Source organism: Sciurus carolinensis, assembly GCF_902686445.1.
Source record: "Sciurus carolinensis chromosome 19 unlocalized genomic scaffold, mSciCar1.2 SUPER_34, whole genome shotgun sequence".
Taxonomy (NCBI): Eukaryota; Metazoa; Chordata; class Mammalia; order Rodentia; family Sciuridae; genus Sciurus; species Sciurus carolinensis.
This window is the reverse complement of record NW_025920112.1, coordinates 2,965,176-2,975,374: the sequence shown is the minus strand read 5'-3', so window position 1 is coordinate 2,975,374 and position 10,199 is coordinate 2,965,176. Positions and strand designations below refer to the sequence as shown.

The 10,199-nt window shown below is 36.2% G+C and overlaps 1 pseudogene; it reads right to left on the bottom strand.

Moving 5' to 3' along the window:
• Positions 1 to 8,632: 8,632 nt before the first annotated feature.
• LOC124973474 (olfactory receptor 2L13-like) lies at positions 8,633 to 9,561 on the bottom strand (annotated as a pseudogene).
• Positions 9,562 to 10,199: the final 638 nt, after the last annotated feature.

The window sequence follows — 10,199 nt, the reverse complement described above, 5'->3', positions numbered from 1 at the left end:
GCCCTGAGAGAAAATGGATGCCAACCAAGAATCTTATACCCAGCAAAACTTACCTTCAGATTTGACGATGAAATAAAATCCTTCCATGATAAACAAAAGCTTAACGAATTTAAAAAAAGAAAGCCAGCATTACAGAACATTCTCAGGAAAATATTCCATGAGGAAGAGATGAAAAACAAAGAAGCAAATCAGCAAAGGGAGCAGCTATCCTAAAGGAACTGTCAAATAAAGGAGGAACCAAGGTGTGTCAAAAATAAATAAATAAATAAATAAATAAATAAATAAATAAAATGAGTCAAATGACCGGGAATACAAATCATATCTCAATAATAACCCTGAATATTAATGACCTGAATTCATCAATCAAAAGACATAGACTGGCAGATTGGATCAAAAAGAAAGATCCAACAATATGTTGCCTGCAAGAGACTCACCTCATAGAAAGAGATACCCATAGACTAAAGGTGAAAGGATGGGAAAAAACATACCATGCACATGGACTCAGCAAAAAAGCTGGGGTATCCATCCTCATTTCAGATAATGTGGACTTCAAGCCAAAGTTAGTCAGAAGGGATAAAGAAGGACATTTCATACTGCTTAAGGGAACCATAAATCAACAAGACATAACAATCATAAATATCTATGCCCCAAACAGTGGCTCATCCATGTATCTCAAACAAATCCTTCTCAATCTCAGAAACGAAATAGACCATAACACAATAATACTAGGTGATTTTAACACGCCTCTCTCACCACTGGACAGATCTTCCAATCAAAAATTGAACAAAGAAACCATAGAACTCAATAAAACTATCAATAATTCAGACTTAATAGACATTTATAGAATATACCATCCAACGAAGAGTGAATACACTTTCTTCTCAGCAGCATTTGAATCCTTCTCTAAAATAGACCATATATTATGCCACAAAGCTAATGTTAGCAAATACAAGAATATAGAGACACTACCTTGTATTCTATCAGATCATAATGGATTGAAATTAGAAATAAATGAAAGAGTAAAAAACAGAAATTACTCCAACACCTGGAGATTAAACAATAGGCTATTATATGATGAATGGATAACAGAAGATATTAGGAAGGAAATTAAAAAATTCTTAGAGGTAAATGAGAACAAAGAAACATCATATCAAAATCTCTGGGACACTATGAAAGCAGTACTTAGAGGAAAATTTATTTCATGGAGCGCATTTAATAAAAGAAGTAAAACTCAAGAAATAAATGACCTAACACTACAGCTCAAAGCCCTAGAAACAGAAGAACAGATCAACACCAAAAGTAGTAGAAGACAGGAATAGTTAAACTCAGAGCTGAAATCAACGAAATTGAAACAAAAGAATACAAAAAATTGACAAAATAAATAGTTGGTTCTTCGAAAAAATAAACAAAATTGATAAACCCTTGGCCACACTAACAAAGAGAAGACAGGAGAAAACCCAAATCACCAAAATTCAGAATGAACATGGAAATATCACAACTGACACGATTGAAATACAAAACATAATTAGAAGCTATTTTGAAAATCTATACTCCAACAAAATAGAAAATTTCGAAGACAACAACAGGATTCTAGAGACATATGAATTGCCTAAACTGAATGAGGAGGACATACACAATTTAAATAAACCAATTTCAAGTAATGAAATAGAAGAAGTCATCAAAAGCCTACCAACAAAGAAAAGTCCAGGACCAGATGGGTTCTCAGCCGAGTTCTACAAAACCTTTAAAGAAGAGCTCATTCCAATACTTCTCAAAGTATTCCATGAAATAGAAGAGGAGGGAACCCTCCCAAACTCATTCTATGAAGTCAATATTACCCTGATACCTAAACCAGACAGAGACACATCGAGGAAAGAAAATTTCAGACCAATATCCTTAATGAACATCGACGCAAAAATTCTCAACAAAATTTTAGCAAATCGCATACAAAAAAATATTAAAAAGATATTGCACCATGATCAAGTGGGTTTCATCCCAGGGATGCAAGGTTGGTTCAACATCAGGAAATCAAAAAATGTAATTCACCATATCAATAGACTTAAAGTCAAGAATCACAGGATTATTTCAATAGATGCAGAAAAAGCATTTGTAAAATACAGCACCCCTTCATGCTCAAAACACTAGAAAAAATAGGGATAGTGGGAACATTCCTTAACATTGTAAAGGCCATCCATGTTAATCCCATGGCTAATATCATTCTAAATGGTGAAAAACTGAAAGCATTCCCCCTAAAAACTGGAACAAGTCACGGATGCCCTCTTTCACCACTTCTGTTCAATATTGTCCTTGAAACTCTAGCCAGAGCAATTAGACAGACCAAAGAAATTAAAGGGATACGAATAGGAAAAGAAGAACTCAAACTGTCCCTGTTCGCTGATGACATGATTATATACTTAGAGGAACCAGGAAATTCCACCAGAAAACTTTTAGAACTCATAAGTGAATTCAGTAAAGTAGTGGGATATAGGATCAATGCTAATAAATCTAATGCATTTTTATACATAAGTGATAAATCTTCAGAAAGAGAAGTTAGGAAACCTACCCCATTCACAATAGCTTCGAAAAAAATAAAATATTCGGGAATCAATCTACCCAAAGAGGTGAAAGACCTCTACAATGAGAACTACAGAACACTAAAGAAAGAAATTAAAGAAAACCTTAGAAGATGGAAAGATCTCCCATGTTCTTGGATAGGAAAAATTAATATTGTCAAAATGGCCGTACTACCAAAAGTGCTATACAGATTCAATGCAATTCCAATTAAAATCCCAATGATGTATCTTACAGAAATAGAACAAGCAATCATGAAATTCATCTGGAAGAATAAGAAACCCAGAATAGCAAAAGCAATCCTTCACAGGAAAAATGAAGCTGGGGGTATTACAATACCAGAACTTCAACTATACTACAAAGCAATAGTAACAAAAACGTCATGGTATTGGTACGAAAATAAACAGGTAGATCAATGGTACAGAATAGAGGACACGGACACAAACCCAAATAAATACAATTTTCTCATATTAGAGAAAGGGGCCAAAAATATGCAATAGAGAAAAGATAGCCTCTTCAACAAATGGTGCTGGGAAAATTGGAAATCCATGTACAACAGAATGAAACTAAACCCATATCTCTCACCATGTATGAAACTAAACTCAAAATGGATTAAGGACCTGGGAATCAGAGACCCTGCATCTTTCAGAAGAAAATGTAGGTCCAGATCTTAAAATGTAGGCTAGGACCAGAGTTCCTCAACAGGACTCCCATAGCACAAGAAATAAAAGCAAGAATCAACAACTGGGATAGATTCAAACTAAAAAGCTTTCTTTCAGCAAAGGAAACTATCAGCAATGCAAAGAACGAGCCTTCAGAGTGGGAGAAAATCTTTGCCAATCATACTTCAGATAGAGCACTAATCTCCAGAATCTATAAAGAACTCAAAAAACTCTACACCAATAATACAAATAACCCAGTCGACAAATGGGCTAAGGAAATGAACAGACACTTCACAGAAGAAGATCTACAAGCAATCAACAGATATATGAAAAAATGTTCAATATCTCTAGTAATAAGAGAAATGCAAATCAAAACCACCCTAAGATTCCATCTCACCCCAATTAGAATGGCGATTATCAAGAATACAAGCAACAATAAGTCTTGGTGAGAATGTGGGGAAAAAGGTACACTCATATATTGCTGATGGGGTTGCAAATTAGTGCAGCCACTCTGGAAAGCAGTATGGAGATTCCTTAGAAAGCTTCTATGGAATGACTATTTGACCCAGCTATCCCACTCCTTGATCTATACCCAAAGGACTTAAAATCAGCATATTATAGAGATACAGCCACATCAATGTTCATAGCTGCTCAATTCACAATAACCAGAGTGTGGAACCAACCTAGATGCCCTTCAATTGATGAATGGATGAAGAAACTGTCGTGTATATATATATACAATGGAATATTACTCAGCCATAAAGAATGATAAAATTATGGCATTTGCAGGCAAATGGATGAAATTGGAGAATATCATGCTAAGTGAGATAAGTCAATCTCACAAAAACAAAGGACGAATGATCTCGCTGATAAGTGGATGATGACACATAATGGAGGGTGGGAGGGGTTAGTTTTAGGGTTAGAGTTAGGGTTAGGGAGGGGGGCAAGAATGGAGGAAGGAAGGACTATATAGAAGGAAAAGAGGGGTGGGAGGGGTGGGGGGAAGGGAAAAAATAACAGAACGAATCAACCAACATTACCCTATGTAAATTTATGATTACACAAATGGTATGCCTTTACTCTATTTACAAACAGAGAAACAACATGTATCCCATTTGGTTACAATAAAAAAAAGAAATATAAAAAAAAAGAAACAAGTTTCAAGTTTTCTTCTCATTATTTAATGGTTGTGTTATTTAAAAAATATCTTTTATACATATGAAATTTATCATGGTATATGAGGTAAGGCAGGGATATTTCTTTACTTATCCTACAGCATTTATTGACTACTTCTTTTTCCTAAGTAATTGGAGATGACATCTCCTTCATACACTCAATTTCTATATGTACCTCATTGTACTTACTTGTGGGTATTCTGTTTTGCTAATAGACCAGTATAATACTCTTAAAATATTTAGGCTTTTAAAAATGCCTTAATATGTTTTAGTGCTGGTCCCATTTATATGTTTATTTTTTCATTAAATTTAGCATCAGGTGATATAGTTAAAGCTATTAAGTTTTCATTTGTATTTAGTTAAATTTACAAACTAATTTATACAATAATATGGTCCTTCTATTAGAAGAAAGACTTACTTTTGGCTTCAGAGGTATTTTAATTTTAATTTTTAATAGGTCTCACATTTTTATTGACAAACATTAATATATTTTTTGTTGCTGTTATATGTGAAATCATTTCTTCCATTAAATCTTCCAAAGATGTTTTGAATATATGTAAATTGCTGATTTTTTATGTGAATGTGGTACTTGATAATCTAATTGAGTTATCTTAATTATAGTTGCACATGAGTCACCTACCAGAATATTCAGTGCAGCATATTTATATAGTAATAAACTGGAAACCCAGATAGACCTACAGGTGTCTGGCCAAACAGTATTGTAATATCACTACATAGTGGTTTACTATGGAATCATTAAAACTATATAGTGTAATAATACTTAATATAGACAAATGAAACATTGTTGAAAGGGAAAAGCAAGTTACAAAATAGTGTAATAATGTGATCCTATGTATGTAAGAGAAAAATTGTGTGTGGGCATTTGTATGCATTTCTGTGTGTAACTTGTAAGTTGAATAAAGATGACACATTTTGAAAAAAGAAAGACTTATGACAAAAAGATTTATGATCATTTAGATCTGTGGCTAAGAGATAAAAGTGTTCAGTTTAAGGCCCACATCACTTCGAACTTACAGAACACTGACATTCACAGTGTTTCTTCTACAATGATGCAAGCTGTCAGTATTTAGAGACTGCTAAAGCATCTACTGTATGAAGTGACTGATTTTAAAGACAAGTAATAAAACAGTAGTACCATTGAGGTAAGTCCTACAACAGAAAATTAATCATTACTACATTCTATATTATCCCATTGCTGGAAAACAATTGTGGTCAAAATATATTCATCCTTCAGACAAGATGATAGGAAGAAGATACTTATTTCTCTTTCCCTAAATCAAACTCTTCTATGTTAATATATAAGAAAAGTACAAATACACACATTGTGCAAATAAAATAATCATCCTAACAGACACCAGGTGCTATAAATTTGCAAGTACCAGTTAGAGATGAAAAAATGAGTGGAAGCAAATACAAAATAAAGACTATAGATTAACTGTTGGATTTCAAATGACTGAAATGATGCATGAGAAATATGGATTGGAGCATTCAGAGGTAGATATGAACTGGGTAATTAACCCCCAAGAGGCATAAGTGTCCAAAAACACTCCCATCAAGTCAATCTGGAGTAGATGCTGATAGTATAATAGAAGTTGCAGGAATCTGAACATTGTTAACCTCTTTCTACATGACCCCTCCTAATGTCAAGGATATCAGGGGAAAAAGAACTTCTAGGTGTAGTCTCATGGCAGTGGGCATTACTATATCATTGTCCTGAACCAGAAGGCCAATAAGGGTAAGGAATTTCAGAAAATCATTTCTAATACTGTTAAGTTCTTCATGTTTACTGGTAGTAAAGAGTTACTGGCATTAAAAATTACATTATTTCTGACCTTCATAGGAATGTTAGTGTGAAAATATATAAAAAAGTAGATGAATATCCAAATAAGAAATTTTATCTGGGAATAAAAACAGGGTTGCAATGCAGAGTACTGGTGCATGGACTATGTACTAGAATGGGCCATGGTGTCTGGAGAACATGGGAAAAGGTTGAGGGTTTATGAGGAAGAGGAATCTCCATGAGTCATTGAAGGGGCTGACCAGCTCTGGAAGGTGGATTCAGCAGCTAATTGTTAATCTACACTTAAGGTCATGTTGGCAATTCCAGTGAAAGATGCTCAGAAAAAATTTAGAGTACTAAGGAAAAGGAGTTGCTTCCCTGATTCAGCCTGCAGGGGCAGTTCCCAGAAGAGTCATATGTGACCCTAGTACATCCCCCATCTGGCTTCTCAGCTCTACATTACCTGGGTATTACAGGAGTTGTTTATTTGCATGCCCAGCTTCCATATCATCAAGAGAAGCCCCAGGGAGGCTATCACTGATATTAAAGGGCACATTCCTTCCAGTTTGCTTTCCAGAAAACTAAGTTCACAGAAGTACACAAGTTCACCAAGGCCATGGTGTTTCAGAGAATGGTGTCCAGGTTACTGGTTCCCCCCATTATTCGCTACCTAGAATGAGCAGTCAGAAACTCTGTTTAATTCATTGTATCTTCAAGTTCTTTCCAGGGACAGCATTTGACATGAACAACAGAAATTATACCTTAGTACATTCAAGCTGCTATAACAAGATTCCTTAGCATAGGAAGCATATAAGCAATGTAAATCTATCCTCATGGCCTTGGAAGTTGTGAAGCCCAGGATCATGAGACCTGCAGATTCATTGTATGGCAAAGGCTACATCCTGGTTAAACATGGTGCCTCTTTGCTGTGTCCTCACACAGTGGAGGATGAACCAGCACCCATTGAGCTACATTTTAAAGATACTGATTATATTTATGAAGTCCTAGCTTCATGACTGAATAATCACTTCCCAAATGTCCTACCTCTTATGGCATCACTGAGGCACTGGATTGTAAATTGTCAACTTGGGAGGGGACACAAATCTTCCCAAAAAAGCAAATTTCCACCAACACCCAGGTTTACATGATGTCCTTCCTTTCTTACCCCCTGATTCTACCATTCCCGGGGCAGTTTTGGGGAATGTGACCTATTCACCCACCCCCCTTCTTCAACATGGAAGGACCCAATTTGTGCTTCATGGCTGTGCTTTTGTGGTGTTGGAATTTTTAATTATTTCATCTGTACATGAGTGAAAGCTGAGGGGCTAAGGTGCTGGCACCATTGCGTAGAGTTTAGTTCATGAGCATGGCTCACACATTTGTTCTCAAGCAAACTGTTCACAGAGAAATTTTTCCTTTCCATATACACACCCATGTCATGGAGCAGCTCATAGTTTCAATGTACCCCTTGCAGCCAAAGGGTGGGATGGGGTTCAGATGGTGGCAGTGATGTCAACAGGTGCAAAAATTCACCTGACACTTCCTGATTGCAAGCTTTTCTACAGCTGAAGATTCACAACATTATGGTAGGGCATAGAGCTGGACATTTAGACAAATGAAAGGTAGTAAAGTCAAGAAATAAACCCTCTGATACATAACAAACTTGTCTTTGATAAGGAATTTAAGACCATTCATGTGGGAAGCACAGGCTTTTCCATAAATAATTTTCTATATTTTTTTGTTTTTCTTCCTTTTTTTTCCATATTATTTGCAAGGAGAATAATTACAGCTGTGTTAATGGTGTACTCTAGTAGTCACTTGAAGTTCATTATTTCCACAAAAATCGAAACTAAGCTTAAAAAGAAAAACAATTGCTATTTTTAAGAATTCAGGATACAAGTCAGAAAAATGAGGCAAATCAATTCCTAAAATAGAGGACTTCAACTCAGTAAGAAGTCCTACCTTTCGTAGACAATATCCCATGAGTCCTTGGCAAAATTGAAATATGTAAAGCATAAGTTTCTATGGGTTATAAAATTTACACAAGGATGTGTAAAATTAGAATGAGAATGAGGTATACAAGCACAGTAATAATTCATGCTAGATATGTAGAAATCATAAATGTCCACATGAGTACAAGTATTATATTAACATTACTGTATGAAAAAGATATTTTATACAATATAGTACAATATTAACTTAATTCACTGTTAATATTAGCATTAATTATGATACCTTCTAACAAAATAAGTATAATAGTTACACATAGAAATCAATATATCATCTTGCTAATTTTACTGATGAATATCTCAATAGAAATCGAGTTCTGTATGTAGATCATATTACACATATATAAGGTCAGCACTGTCCTAGAGAGTTAGAGTCTGCATAAAAAGTCTACAGAGGAGCAGGAACAGCCTTACTCATTTCTTCCTGGAGGATTTCATCCCCCACACTCTTCTCATGGCTCCCAGGACCTCCTTCCTCCTAAGACTGCAGATGATGGAATTGGGCATGGGAGTGAGTATGGTGTAGAAGACAGTCAGGTTCTTATCTCCTGTTGGTTAATGGACATTCTAGGGCCAGAGATAAGTGTAGACAAAAGGTGCATAGTAAAAAGTAACCACAGTCAAATGTGTGGAGCTTGTGGTGAATGCTCTTCTCCTTCCCTCTTTCGAGTGCACGTGGAAGACAGCAAAGAGGACCTGTCCATAGGAGGCAGTGATGCCAAGGAAAGGGAGGAGGAGAAACAGGCTTGTGCTCACAAACACCATGTACTCATAGACCCAGGTGTCCACACAGGCCAGAGGCAACATGGCGGGGACATCATAGAAGAAATGATTGACGGCCCTGGACCTGCAGTAAGGAAGATGGAGGGCATAGACAGTGTGTGACACAGAGTTGATGGAACCTAGTGTCCAGGATCCCAGGGTCATCTTCACACATGTCATTTTACTCATGTGGATGGGGTAGTGGAGGGGGTGGCAGATGGCCACAAAGTGGTGTTAGGCCATGGAGGCCAGGATTAAACCTTCTGATCCAGCCATGATCAGGAAGAAGAAACTTTGCACCACAGTCCAGGAAGGAGACGCCATTTTGGTGAGAGAGGAAGTTGATGGTTATCTTATGGACAATGGTGGATATGTACATCAGGTCCATGGGGCAGAGCTGGCTGAGGAGAAAGTACATGTGGGTGTGGAGCCAAGAAGATAAGGGCAGTCATTGCTGAGTTCCCCACCAAGGCAAGAACAATTGCAAATATGACAAGGAGCAAAAGAAGTAGACCAGTTTGGTTTTGGGGTAACAACCCCAACAAAATAAAATCCTGTGTTGTTTGGTTCCATTTCTCCATGAAAATATGTACCTTTAATTTCTATAAAATGTAAGCAAAATAAAAAAGTAAGAACTAAACCTGAAATGAAACAGAAAAGGAAAATAAAAAGAAGTCACCTTTCTTAGTGTTTATTTAGAAATAACTTTTTATCCTCCAACAGTTTAGCTTTCATTGAATTGATTTTAAGACCTGAATTGACTGTTCCTGCCCTGTTCCCTCTGCTGACCATCTCAGCAAGTCATAGACAGAGCTAAGGACTCAATATATAAACTCTAGTACCACATGTATCAAACCCAGTGGGGTAGCTGGAGTCTTCCTTCCTGCTGACACCAGGTAGTACTCAGTACTGTGCATCAATCAGTCTTAGATGCTGAGGAAGCCAGTGTTCTGCTCCCCCCTCCTCAACTCAGCATTCATATTTACCACATGATAAAGTGACAGATCAAATAATGTGCAAAATAGTTTTAACTTTGGTGTTTTTTTTATTTGTTCTTTTTAGTTATACATGTAGAGTTTAATTTGACTTTTTTATACAACCATGGAGTGCACAAAGCAATAACAGTTATACAATGAAAATTAATGTTCCTTTAAAAAGTGTCATTGGTAGTCGGCCCATGAACAATAAGTGAATTATTTGTTTATGTGAATCACAGATA